Here is a 13,919-nt window from a genome sequence, read left to right as displayed (position 1 = left end):
CTCGCGTCCAGTGAAAGTCATAGCATAGCGATCCAGGCATAATCCAGATCCAGTTAGAAATAATCAAATATAGAAGTAAATTGGTTTTCGATTTGGTCACAGGCTACAGACAACTAAATTTAAATAACAATTAAAATTGCATCCAAGCACTTGGTTCTGTAATAAAATAAAGTAATTATTTATTATTGACTTATAGCATGCAAAACTCATTTTAATATTGGTAAGTGCATATATCTGAAAAAAAAAAACATTTCAATTTATGAGTTGACTTCTTCGATCTGAATGAGGATAGGATGGTAGACGCTTTTCTGCGGTTCCGCATAAAAATTTTCTGATAATATATTGTAATATTGATACAACGCTTTTGTCAAGGAAAATCAATTCTTTCATTTTATACTTCCGATCAAAATATTTGAATGAATATGATACTTATGAGAGTACATTTTGAAGCATTGTTTGATCTGTCAGCCACCGCTTCGTATTCATTAAAGGTTCGATTCATTGTTCGACGTCACTTGAAAAGAATGACAAGTTCAAGAACTGTATCAATTACTAGCAAACTTATCCCTAATATTACTACATTACTTTTGTTTCACAGAATAAAACAATTTTTTGAGCGAATTTTATTAATTAAAATGCATTCAGGAGTCTTTCTTCAGGCCGCTGTGATGTTCTTCGCAGTGTTTCATTTGAACCGAGAAGTTGCTGTTGCGCTGGACCGCTTCAAAAAGGTACATACCTAATTATTAGGTACAAGCTATACATTTTTCTGTATATTCTATTGCACCCAACAATTTTTGTTCTCTTAGCTTATCTCCAAGTCATTCCGCTGCGAAAAATGTTTTTTTCTTTGTGAAGACCAGTAGAAAGAACATTAAATAGAATGAGTTTCATGATACCACCGTTTCAACACGGCAACTAAAATTCATTAAAGTCAAAAGAAAGCACCAGTACATTTAAAATTTAACGTGGGAAAATCATCCCTGAACAAAATTACTGAAGATTGAAAAAACATTATATGGTAATTAGATTTATGACTTGAAAGTTATCCGTTTCGAACATCAATCTTAATTCTTTACAGAATTCTCAAATCAACTGTTTCAATATTAAATGTGTTTAATCCCTGATCGAACTTTGTTACTTCACTAGAAAACTTTGATTTGTAGCACGATTCCGTGTAGTGGTACGGATGCCATTCCGCACCCGTATCGATCACGAACATAGAATAGAATAGAAATGTCGGCGATGAAGAAATAGGCCCATGGCCTGTTGCCGATTCTTGAACTTTTCGTGACTTGATTCACAAGGGATCCGGCCTTTGGAACCCGATCTTTCCATAGCTGACGATTGATTGAGATAGCTGCTGGACTTAGTGCCTGGTCCGTAATTTGCTAGGCATTTTAAGACTGAACATATGCTCCTGCATAGCTTCGTCTAGTCTGTTTTTGAAGATGTTCATACTCGGAACATGTTTTGCCTTATTGACGGCCGTATTATTTCAGGACGTCGTACCACGGCGAATACACTGGATCTCCGTGGCCATTTCGGCATATCGTTTTGTCTTCATGACTATATTTTTATCTCGCTGCTTCGTAAGATGTTTCACGATTGGCCTACCGTCAATTAGAATTGTTACGATGGCTCCGGGCTCGGTGGCAGTAAGCTGCGACTTTTGGCCGTAACCGTACTTTTGAAGGATAATTATTGCGCTGTGCTTGTTTCTTAAAAGATATTTGTTACGTCTCCATAGCTGCTGCACGTTTTGTTGTCTTTCATGTTTTCTCACAGCTACGGCGCGGCCGTAGCGTTGACGTTGTCTGGAAACAAGTACAGCGAAGTTCTGACCTAAACTTGTGCTTTGTTAATTATCTCAAGCAGCAGTCATAGTTTTATCGAGAACGAGATAAAACTATGACTGCTGAATTATGCTATGACTGCTTCACGAGAAATTTCTCGCGAATATTCTGATGGCCGACGGCCGTGGTAGTCACCGATGTCTGTGGAGCTGCAAACCATTCTTAATTGCGTGTGCGGGACTTGAGAGAAATATCTCTCTGGAGCGAATTTTAGTCGCTTATATATTCCAAGCTTCCGCTGAAAGCTTGGCCTATGCCCCTTCGATCGTAGGCGAAGCGTCCTTCGGCAACGCTTCTCGAATGTCTTTCAGCGCCGTTCCATTGACTAAGTTCTCAGTAAACAAACTCGTCCTCGTGGTCTTGAACACTACATCACTTAATCTCACATTACTAACTGTCTCAACGCTAGCGCTCTTACTTTGTATAAAATAATTACTTTGTATAAATAATAAAACAATTCATTAAGTTTAAAAACACGAGGAAACTTACATAATACTCCCTCAAAACACGCTCTTTACAATTTGTTTAAACCTAACTAAATAGGTGGCCACAAATTTTTGCCACATTCCGAGATAGGAGTAGAATATATATTGATTTTTCTCTACTATAGGAATTTTACCTGTTTAAAAAAATTTTTAATACAATTACTAGGATGATCAGCAAAAATAAATTTTTTCTTACTTAGATAGTAGATTTACATATAACGACTTATTTGCTTGGGAGAAACAAGTCCTAAAATAATTTTTTTTTCAGATCCCACACTTGCCCGCTGCCGCTGTGAACACGCGAATACTTTCGTTCGCTGCTGCATGGACTTCCAGCCCTAACATGAAAATGTTGTGCGGTGGACAGTGCACTGCGATGGATAGCTGCAAAATGTTCTGTTATGTTGGTGAGAGTTATACCAGTGATAATTGAACCAAAAATAGGGAAGATACAAGAAATAATGCTTGAATAATTACTTTTCTATTTGCAGGGAATGAGTGCTCTGGTTACAACTTTTTCGTGGCAAGTAATGTAGCTTCACACTTGCCAGCGGCATCAACGCAGTTCGATGGTTGCTACCTCAAAGAAGCTGAGATATTCGCTGTAGCAGGACTTGATTCACAAGCCGAACTAGACAAACTATTTGCTGGGTATATCACGACACCATGTTTCCACTCTAGCTCATCGATGGTATGGATTCAAATCGAGTTTCCCAAGCCGAAACTAATAAGCAAAGTCTATTTCATACATGATAATGACCATAATCATGTAGTTGCAGCTTCTGACATCATGCTGCAGCAGGTCATCCAGCATCCACCTCCAACTGGAACTTCATTTACTTTACAGTCCGGCAATCAAGCACCTGGAAGTGTGAGCGTCTATGCGCTGTATCCTCCTCAGTATGGCAGGGCTGTTTCCTTCAAAAGCCAAGATTACATTTCTGCTTGTAGAATTTGGATTGAATAAATGCAGATAATGTGACCACGACGAAACTTCACTCAAGAAGAGGATCGAGAGCCGCCGCCGTATTTTATTATTAGGTTCTGGTTAGTATTTATTTTGCTTCATAAATGCGAGATGGAGTTAAAGTTGTAGTTCGAATTTATATTGCTCTTGGTTTGATACATGAATATGGACCCATGACTGATTCGGAATTTACAATACGGTTTAGTAAATTGCTCTCGTTTCTCTCATTCACCAGAAGCTAGCCATAACATCAGCGATGTTTTCCCCAACGTACGGGCTCAATATTCTGAAAACGCTTATGCTTGGTTGAAGTAATAATCTAATAGTAATAGTAACAATAATGATATTATCAACAATGATGTTTATAATAATAACAACAATTTATTAACACTGATGATAATAATATTTACAATAATAATAATAATAATGTAATTGTAAGTAAGAAAGAGTTGCGTTCGTTCACTTTGCATTGAAAATTTTTACGATCGTATAGCTCTTGTACGCGATTGGATATGTTCTGGAACACATGTGATTACGTAAATGATTAGTTCATCATAAATGATAAACATGACATAGAGTGGCTGCAACATGATTATTCATCATGTATAATGTGTCTCGTATTTTAGTACGAAGTAATTAATCTTATAATTAAGTTAAATGTTTAATTGGAGTCTCGAACTTTCTACTCACAAATACTATTTATGGATTATATTCAATTACGCATTCTTTGGGGATAATTTAAAACTTTGACTCCGATAGTTTCATCTTGTACCATTTTTTCCATTTTCTGTACTATTTCGAAAAAGGATTGCCAGACGGTTTTTTTTTTCGGACAAATTCCGCTACTTAGTTTTTTTCAATTGCGTTGTCCGGCTAAAATATATGATAGGGGAACTTCCTAATTAAATTTTAATAACTGCAACAAAAAAATGGAATTTGTACACCGGAACCTACAAATATGCATAGTATATATAGTTATAGGTCATTTTGGCCTTTTTTGTTCGCGGACTTGGCCGTTTTTTAGGTCATCTCACAATCCCGTATAATTATTACAATTCTCTTTAACTTCACTTCTTTTTTGTTTGTCTGTCTGCTACAAATCTTGTAATCAGTATAATAATATTGATTACACACTTCTGCCTGTCCAATCGATCTAAAAATTTTCACACTTGCGCAAAGTCGGAAACAATGCCTGAATCAATCGACAGAATATATAATTTTAAAAATTAAAATTTTTTTAATATAAAAAAATTGAAAAAATAATTTTGTCTTCTACAAATCTTGTAATCGATATTCAACACACTTCTACTTGTCCGATCGATCTAAAATTTTGCACACTTGCGCAAAGTCGGAGACAATGCATGAATCAATGGACACAATAAATAATTTTGGAAATTTAATTTTTTTCATATATTAAGTATTAAAGAAAATTAAAATTAATTTTTTAATATATGAAGGTGAAATTATAAATTCAATATAGATGTGTAACATCGGAGACACTGTATTCTCTAGAAGTGTTGTCTTAAAAAAGTAATTTTTAAACGCATATTTTATTATTATGCACCACTACGTCCTAGAGAAATACATTCCGTGGTACGCATGTGTACCACTTCGGAGTCAACGTGTTAACCCGAGTAGCGCATGGTCAAACAGCAATGCAGTGATGGTTGAAGTTTAATAATAATAATAATAGTAATAATAACAATAATAATAAATAATAATAATAATAATAAACACGGAGTTTAATTAATTATAAGTTTCGCGAAAATGTAGCAGCTTGCTTACTGTATATTTTGCCATTTTCCCCGAAATTTCTGAACAATAATTTATATTTTTGACGATCACGCTTCCCTTCACTGAATTTTGGGGTATGGGGAACTAGTCTTCATAAACGGTCGAGGCAAATTTACGCCATTCTTGAATATTATGTGAATAAAAATTTATAGAGTTATCCGTTTATGAGGAAATGATAGAAGCTAGCTATCAACAAGTGCGTGTAGAACTTCGAATTGAACGACGTCTGATCACAAATATTTGTTTCAGTATCCTCCCCGCCTCTCAACCTTTAATATTTTAAATATAGGAGAAACTTATTGTAATAGACCGTTATTTTAAAATTCACTTCGTCACCATATGAAATAATGCATAATTGTTATGAATATTGAGGAGCAGTAGTCGTTCATTTACAACAGCCCTCGCCACACGGTGAAAGAAGTGTAAATTTTTCTGACGTTATGAAAAACTTTAGATACAGCGTGATAAATTTGTGACTATATATGTATAGCCTCATTCATGTCGAGGATATTATATTGTTACTTTAAGATATTTTTACGTAGATTATTGATAATACTCGTGCACTCAATTCCAGGCATATAAATGGTATGGAAAAATTTATTCATTCGAATAATTTTGAGAGCTCTTAATTGATATAATTGTGCTGGGTGTACTATTTTATAAGGAATGATGGCACCGCGTGACCTTTAACTTTCCTATTACACGATAAAAATATGTTAATTCCTCTTGACTGCTGACGCAAAATTATATTCAATAAAAGTTTCGAGAGAGGTGGGTTTCAGATTCATATCACGGAGCTGGTTTTCGGCTTCACGTGATATAATTGAATTCTTGTTACGCCTTACGCACGGCATTCTGGTCTGCCATTAAAATTTCATTGGAAAATAAAAGTGTGTAATTAAGTGTGGTATTCGGCAGCACGGGAAATTGTATTCTTGTTACGCCTCGCGTAAATTATTCTGGTGCTGCCATTACAATTTCAAATGAAAATAAAAGTGTGCAATTAAGTGTTCTTATCTTGATTTGATTTTCCTAGCCTCTAATGAATGTAATTAAGGATGGTTCCCAATGCTGATACTTAAAGTTGAATAATGGAATTCGATTGTTACTTGCATATTCGACGAGGACGTCATTCGTGTTTAGGCCTATGTTTGATTTTAAATATTAATCTACAGAACATATTATTGACAACCGCATACTTGTCCTTTTATCAAATGAACTATATTTGGCTGCGTCCTAAATGATAAATCTTTACGATGCTGCCGGAATGTTTACATCAAATACACTTAGGTCACACTTTCAGATGCGGATTAATTACATGAAATGTTATTATTATGTCCACCCATGTTCTCTGCTTATCTCTTGATAAAAGAATAATAACGTTGTATGCTGCAACGATATGAGGTACGTTCGATTTCGCTGTGACACTCAGCTTTTACAGTAACCTAATGGACGCCTGGCACTGGCAGGGTGGCCCAGTGGTTACAGTTCAGGGGCCTATACTTTCAAAACTCGCTAAGTGAACGTAAGTACTTACGCACTATTTTCTAGTCTATGATTGGTGGATTTTGCTTCAAATACCGGCGATGATTGGCAGATGAACTTATGATTTCTTAACTTTTTTTTAAGGTATGGCCCCAGAGTACCAAGATTGGCGCAGAGAGGCGCGGGTTCGATCCCAGCTCTGTGCGACAGTTTCTGGTCAGAATCGGCAAGGAGGCCGGGCGGTTAAACAAAGTAAAATTGAAGCAGTGATTTACGTGTTTGATACCGCAACAACCTGTGAATTTTGTCAGATGTTAAGAACCGGTGACAGGCATACGGCCTTTAATAAATGCTGAAACCACTGTTATTATTATTTTTTGAAACAATCTCACAACTTATATTAACATCGAACTTCAATTTATAAGGAACCGGCGCTAATTTTGCCTCATATATTGGTGTTGATGGAGTCATAATGAGCAAATCTATCGTTGTTTTTGCGTCCAGCCTGGTGATTGTAGCAACAAAAAACTTATGTCACTCAGGGCAATTTCTAGGGATTGAAGGAATAGAAAATTTCAGCCGTTCAAGGCAGCTTATACGAATTTGAAGGATGTGAAACTTTTGTTGTTCAAGGCTGCTTCTCAGCCTGGCTGGTGTGCATGATGGTGTTCATTCTCATTGCCTTCTTGGACGTTGTGAAAAATATTTGCCAAGTTATTGTCAAACTTTTAGAGGTGTGCCGAAGATGTTCAGAAGTGTTATAGTTCTTTAAAACGCATGGAGGCGCCTCACATTTGACGTTTACCTGCAGCTCGACCTGCTCCCGGATGAAAAAAATGAAGATTTTAGTATACTCGTATGAAAAATAATACGATATATAGAATATATGAATAATATTAGTATTGAAAGTGTTCTGATTTATTGTCCACTGAATAAGCATGCCTAATTTTTATAATGTGCCCATATTTCATCATTTAAATGCTGTGCAAACATGTATAGTGAACGCTTGGAAACTGCCAGCAAGCATTCGGCACATCTAAACAAATAACCGTTGTATTTAAAAAAAAGCTTAGTTGGTATCAACCGAGGGTCTTGCTAACAGCTAAGTTCGCGCATGATTGGCCATTGATCTTGTGGGGCAAATGTCTTGATAATGAAATTACAGCGAATTATATTTAATTAATTGTGCATTAATTAGTAACCTTATGCGACACGCGCAGTGAGCTGCTGCACATATAGAACAACTGGTCAAGTCTGTGTCAACTTGAATAACAATAATATACTTTATGACTGCTCCAATCATGATGGCATCAAGAGCAACACTCGAAATGGTGATTAGTTAAAATACAGATGTGATTGAAAAATTAAATTGATCAAGTTTTTTTCTCTGATTGCAAAAATAAATTTTGAGAGTTTTTCTTAAAGAGAGTCAGAAAATGAAGTGGTATTCACAAAAAGTTGTCAACGTTTTAAAAGAACCAACATTCATCGAAATTTTCCTTAAAAAGTGAAATTTCATAAGGTTTTGCTTGTGTGAAATGCGTTTAGTGCTCTTGAGTTCCACGCTATTGAACTAGAAAAAAATTCATTGTATTCGTCATGAAATGAACACTTACAATAGATTTGTATTGATGCACACTATGGCGCTAGGTTCCAGCGATAATGTGGATGAAGAAAGTTCACTTCTTCTAAGATAGTTTAAATGGTTCGCTCGCGATCCCCTTAAAAACGATATCTAAAAAAGCTAAATAATTTAATGGGCTTGTAAATTCTTAAAAAACTAATTTAAGGCATTTCTCTTCGAAGACAATTTCTGTAAAAAATATAATATTTTTAGCCTGTGCTCTTTACGCAAATAAGAAGCATAACGATTTTTGCTTCGGCAATAATTTATAATAACAATTTATCATGACAAATTTTTATACATTTTTTTTTAATTTTCATTAAAAACCCTTAAAACAAAAAACATTCAAATGCATTTAAATCTGACTTTAATGGAACTCAAACACAATAGTCTTTTGAATGAAATTTGAATTTCTCGTCCATTATTGCAACACTTCTCGAATTTCAAGCGTTCAATGTTTCAAACTTCCTCAAGAAAACCTATGGCAAAAAGTCCCATCAGTCTCATCGCGCGACATTGAAGTGCGTGGTTCACGTCCGTTATGCCAAGCCACTTGCATGCTTCATCCATAGCCTTGTGTTTAACTTGCTTTGTTAAGAATATAATTAGTCTCACTATCACTGTTATAAAAAACGGTGAAAAAACGGTCCCACTGGCGTTCTAGTGGCTGGTCGCCCCGTGAAAATAAACTGTTTCGCCGTTTTTATCAGATGTTTTACGGATTTCTATTGTAAAATTAGAATAAAAACGGCAACACGGTGTTTCTTTTCACGTGCTGACCGGCCACTGAAACGCCGGTAATACCGTTAACGGTAATTTTTCTAACAGTGTATACTGAACTGCTCTATCTTATTATTTCAAAACACAGAACAATGACACTACATAATACTCGACTTGGCGTGCTGGACACACGCTATACTTATGTTAATATATTGAAATATTCAGAGGCAGGACCATGCAGCTCCGTGTCATCTTTATGCTCAATAATCTCTGTCATATTCAAACTCTTATCTATGGCGGCGGGATGTCTGCCGTAAATTTGTTTTTAAGAACTCCGTCATATCTTAAGCATGAACTAAAAGATGCAACTATAAGATATATAACGCCGTTACATCTGCATAACACGAAAAGCCAGATGAGTTTAATGATCTACATTATGAAATCCATGAAAACATCATGACATTACTAATTCAGACATCGGATCAAAGCAATGAATTAGAAATATTCTTGTCACTCTAAATAAAATCAGACATAATTTTCTTTTAATTTCTCTAGCCATACTATAGGTATTGAAGTAAAACTGGTGAAGTATCTTTTTCATCGCTGCCAAGCTCGTTGAGTAATTTTCGGTGATCCATCAGTCCGATAAATTGGGTATCTAACTTAAGGCCAAGTAGGCAATATAGTAATTTAAGTCGAATTGTTCCTGGTTTTCATCTAGGCCGGCACGACGAGACGAATAATTGATTGTGGCAAAGACAACGCGACGACTTGCTTAGCGTGTTCTAGGGCTTCAAATTAATGTTTGAGTCGCGTACCTTATTATCTGATATGAAGAATCAGTTATTTTGATATATAAGAATGGTAGACTCTGCAGGGAGACTCTTCTACCGAAGATACTGGAAAAAGTATCAGGTTTAATATCTAATCGGTTGATTTGATAAACACAAGTAGCCGAGCTTTAGCAACCCATTGCAATGGATTTTTCCTTTCAACCATAATTTTATCATCTGTTTTATAACAGAAAATTTGGTAATATATCCCCTTGTGCTGCACGGCAAACATCTAAACGGTAGCCAAACTCGTCCCACACACGAGAAAACATATCTTCTGTTACTGAGTGCACCGTAGCAGTGATACGGTTCTTTAGATCAACCAGAGTTGCTGGTAGAGGCGGGACGTAAACAGAGTTGCTGGTAGAGGCGGGACGTAAACAGAGTTGCTGGTAGAGGCGGGACGTAAACAGAGTTGCTGGTAGAGGCGGGACGTAAACAGAGTTGCTAGTAGAGGCAGGACGTAAACAGAGTGTCTTGACGTAAACATGTGTCCTACCCAACTCTCGAAATGTGATTCCGCGCTTGAATAGGTTACAAAAATTGAATATTTTTTCATTTGTGTTTAAATGATTCATTTTGAATTTATACATAAATGAATACGAATTTATTAAATTGGGTCCATCATTTAGAATAAATCTGTACTGCAAAATCTAGAACGAGTTATGGCTACACATTAAATTTTCCTGTAAAATAAAAATTCTTTCATAAATTTTCGTCTTGAGAAGTGCGTCACTCCACTCGTGACATAGATGAGCAAATTAATCATTTCGTTGCGTGCCCTTTTGATTAAATTTTGAAAGATCGCTAACAACTTAAAATGAGACGTTGCTTGAAAGTCTGTTTACAGTCTCGCAATTGCGGAATATTCAACAACTTGATTAGCTTACCCAAGGAATAAGTAGCAATCATCAAGCCAAATTACAAGACATTCGTTATTAAGAAGCACAGGTTGCATGCCAGTATTTTACACTACAAACGATGAATGCTTTGAAGCTACAGTCTGAATAATTTAGGTGTTCACCTTTCACATTGTGCTAGGTCTAACGCTATAACTCCCATGCTTTACGTGATAGATCTAACGCTCTAACTCCCATGCTTTACTTGACAGCTCTAACGCTGTAACTTTCAGGCTGTACTTGGCAGCTCTAACGCTGTAACTCCCAGGCTGCACTTGACAGCTCTAACGCTGTAACTCCCAGGCTGCACTTGACAGCTCTAACGCTACAACTCCCAGGCTGCACTTGACAGCTCTAACGCTGTAACTCCCAGGCTGTACTTGACAGCTCTAACGCTATAACTCCCATGCTGCACTTGACAGCTCTAACGCTACAACTGCCATGCTGTACTTGACAGCTCTAACGCTATAACTGCCATGTTGTGCCTGATAGCTCTAACGCTATAACTGCCATGTTGTGCCTGATAGCTCTAACGCTACAACTCCAACTCTAACGCCACGCAATAATTGTTTAGGGAAAAATGCACGTGTTTCTTCAAAAATCTTCCTGAATCATTAAACTCTAAACCTAGAGCCAGGAAGTCAGCGTATTGCCCACGTACTGATTATAAGATAAAACTGGACCAATGAGAGCGCCGTGAGTGCCAGTACAGAGGAACTGTGCTGGAATCGCTGTCATTGTGCTGGTAGGCTGTTAGGCGGAGGCAGGTGCCTCAGAGGCAGGTGCCTCAGAGGCAGGTGCCTCAGAGGCAGGTGCCACAGAGGCAGGTGCCACAGTGGCAGGTTCCGCATACTTTTGGGGCAACCTTCGAGTAATGCTTATGCTTTTGAGTGCAGTTAACTATGATGATTAAATGCCTGGAGGAAAAATTATGCTGTTTCATTGTTTTTTATTAATTTTATATTTGTATTAATTACATTGTCATTATTTTTTGCGTTACCATAACAGTCACTGCAACTGCACATTAGACATAAAAAAAATTAAATTTTACTGTTTTATATATAATACTGTTTTACTGTTTTATATAATATTATAGACCCATTTCACACATATCTCCATTAAGGAAAAGAGGAGTCGCCAGTTCTTTCAATAAAACATAGATAATATCTATTAACGTTCCACTTCATTACTGCATCTAAAAATCATTAGAATTAAATTATCTGCCAATATTTTGAACATCATTCGCCATTTCAGAAAAGAGACTGAACATGATAAAAATATTATTATGTTCTATCTTGCGGTAATATTCAAGTGACTCAGCAAAAACTGAATGATGAAGCCATCACAGTTCCAAACGTTCGTTCTTTTCATTGTGGTTGTAACCAAAGATGTGGAGCCCAAGGAATTGTTTAAGTCATTGATGACAGCAGCCAAATCGTCTCTCAAACCTGTGAGGTCTGCCGCCAACTCGCCTCAATATCTTCACAACACTGCGGCCAACTCGTCTCTCGATCCTCTGAACACTGCGGCCAACTCGTCTCTCGATCCTCTGAACACTGCGGCCAACTCGTCTCTCGATCCGCTGAACACTGCGGCCAACTCGTCTCTCGATCCGCTGAACACTGCGGCCAACTCGTCTCTCGAACCCCTGAACACTGTGGCCAACTCGTCTCTCGAACCCCTGAACACTGCGGCCAACTCGTCTCTCGATCCCCTGAACACTGGCGAAATCGACAGTTCTCCAAGTTTTGGTTCTCACACGAACAACTCACACGATTTCTCTTCGTTGAGTCGTAATGGAGCTACCAACCGCGATGATTTGCGCAGCAGGGTGACAACTGCAGTCCTAACTCAGGAGCGTCCAGCGGTTGATGGCGTTCTCTCCGACTGCGAGTGTGTCGCGAGATTCGTGCTGGACTTCATGGCGGCGCATGAATGGGACTCCATCTTTATTGTGTCGCATACGCTAGAGCGTAAGCCTCTCCCTTAATCATTGATAACACCAGTTCTTTCTTTTCACAAAAAATCATTGCTTAGCGAGCATAATATCGTCGCTTGTGTGAGTTCATTGAACCTCGGCACCCATCTTCTTCCACTAAATTTTTTAGACTGTAGAATCCGTCCCTTTGCTTTGCACTTATCACTCAACAAATCAATCCGCTACTTTATTAATGTTTTTATTTGAATATGTTAACCGAGGAAACTTTCTTCAATATTCGGCAATTGAATCGGGAATATTTACTGAGTGACCACGCGTCAATAAGTTACATTTTCCCTCGTTATCATCAACACATATTTACTTTCGCATATTGCTGTCAATCTCTTTAAATATTCCGTATTTTTATCACCAATATTTCGAATGAAATTTGCCAGGAAACCACTTTCAAATTCCCACATTTTAACGCCAAAAGTCCACCACTTCCCCCACCAGAAGGCGTCCTGAGCCCCGACTGTCTGCGAGGCCCCCGCGGTGGGCTGTTGCGGCTGCTGTGGGGGCGCGGGTGGCGGGCAACCCTGGTGAGCAGCGACCGGGTGCTGACGCAGCTCTACCCGCCTGACGTCAGCGGCCGCCGCAACTTTCTGCTCGCTGACACCAACGCCTCCCGACACCTCATGCAGGAGGTCCTCTTTGGCTACTGTTTGATGCGTGCAAGGTTTTGAAGCGATCATTTGTTTCGGGCATTAAACAGCAAACGAAATATTTTCCTTCTTTCAATTTGTTATTAATGATGCCTGATAATTGTCAAATATCGCAGGAATTTTTATTTAAAATGTGATAAAATTTAAATTTTCATTGGTCCTTTTCTGTGCTCAGCCTGCGGTATTTGATGTTATCCAAAGCTTGAAAATTGACGGTAATTAAAAGTTAAAATATGAATTCATTTTTCCGTCTCATCTCTGGATCAGGCCAGCGCCCAGAACGCTCTGAGCTACACCTCCTGGGCTGTGATTGCAGAGCCCAGCTCAGTGCTGGACTTGGCCCAGTTTGCTGGGGGGCTGGAGGCTTACATCCCCTCCGAGGTTTACTTACTGGGCTACAATCACTGCTCCGTGCATGTGAGGAAAATAACCTAACGCATCCCCCAAATAAGGATTAAGCGTAGAATGAATTAAGTAAAACCCGTTAGCCACATTGCGAAGAGCTTGAAACCGTTGCTTAACTTACCGCCGTATGTAAGTTAACTTAAGAGCTTGAAACCGTTGCTTAACTTACCGCCGTATGTAAGTTAACTTAACTTACCGCCGTATGTAAGCG

Source organism: Hyalella azteca, unplaced genomic scaffold (assembly GCF_000764305.2).
Source record: "Hyalella azteca isolate HAZT.00-mixed unplaced genomic scaffold, Hazt_2.0.2 contig9563, whole genome shotgun sequence".
Taxonomy (NCBI): domain Eukaryota; kingdom Metazoa; phylum Arthropoda; class Malacostraca; order Amphipoda; family Hyalellidae; genus Hyalella; species Hyalella azteca.
This window is presented reverse-complemented; position numbering follows the sequence as displayed.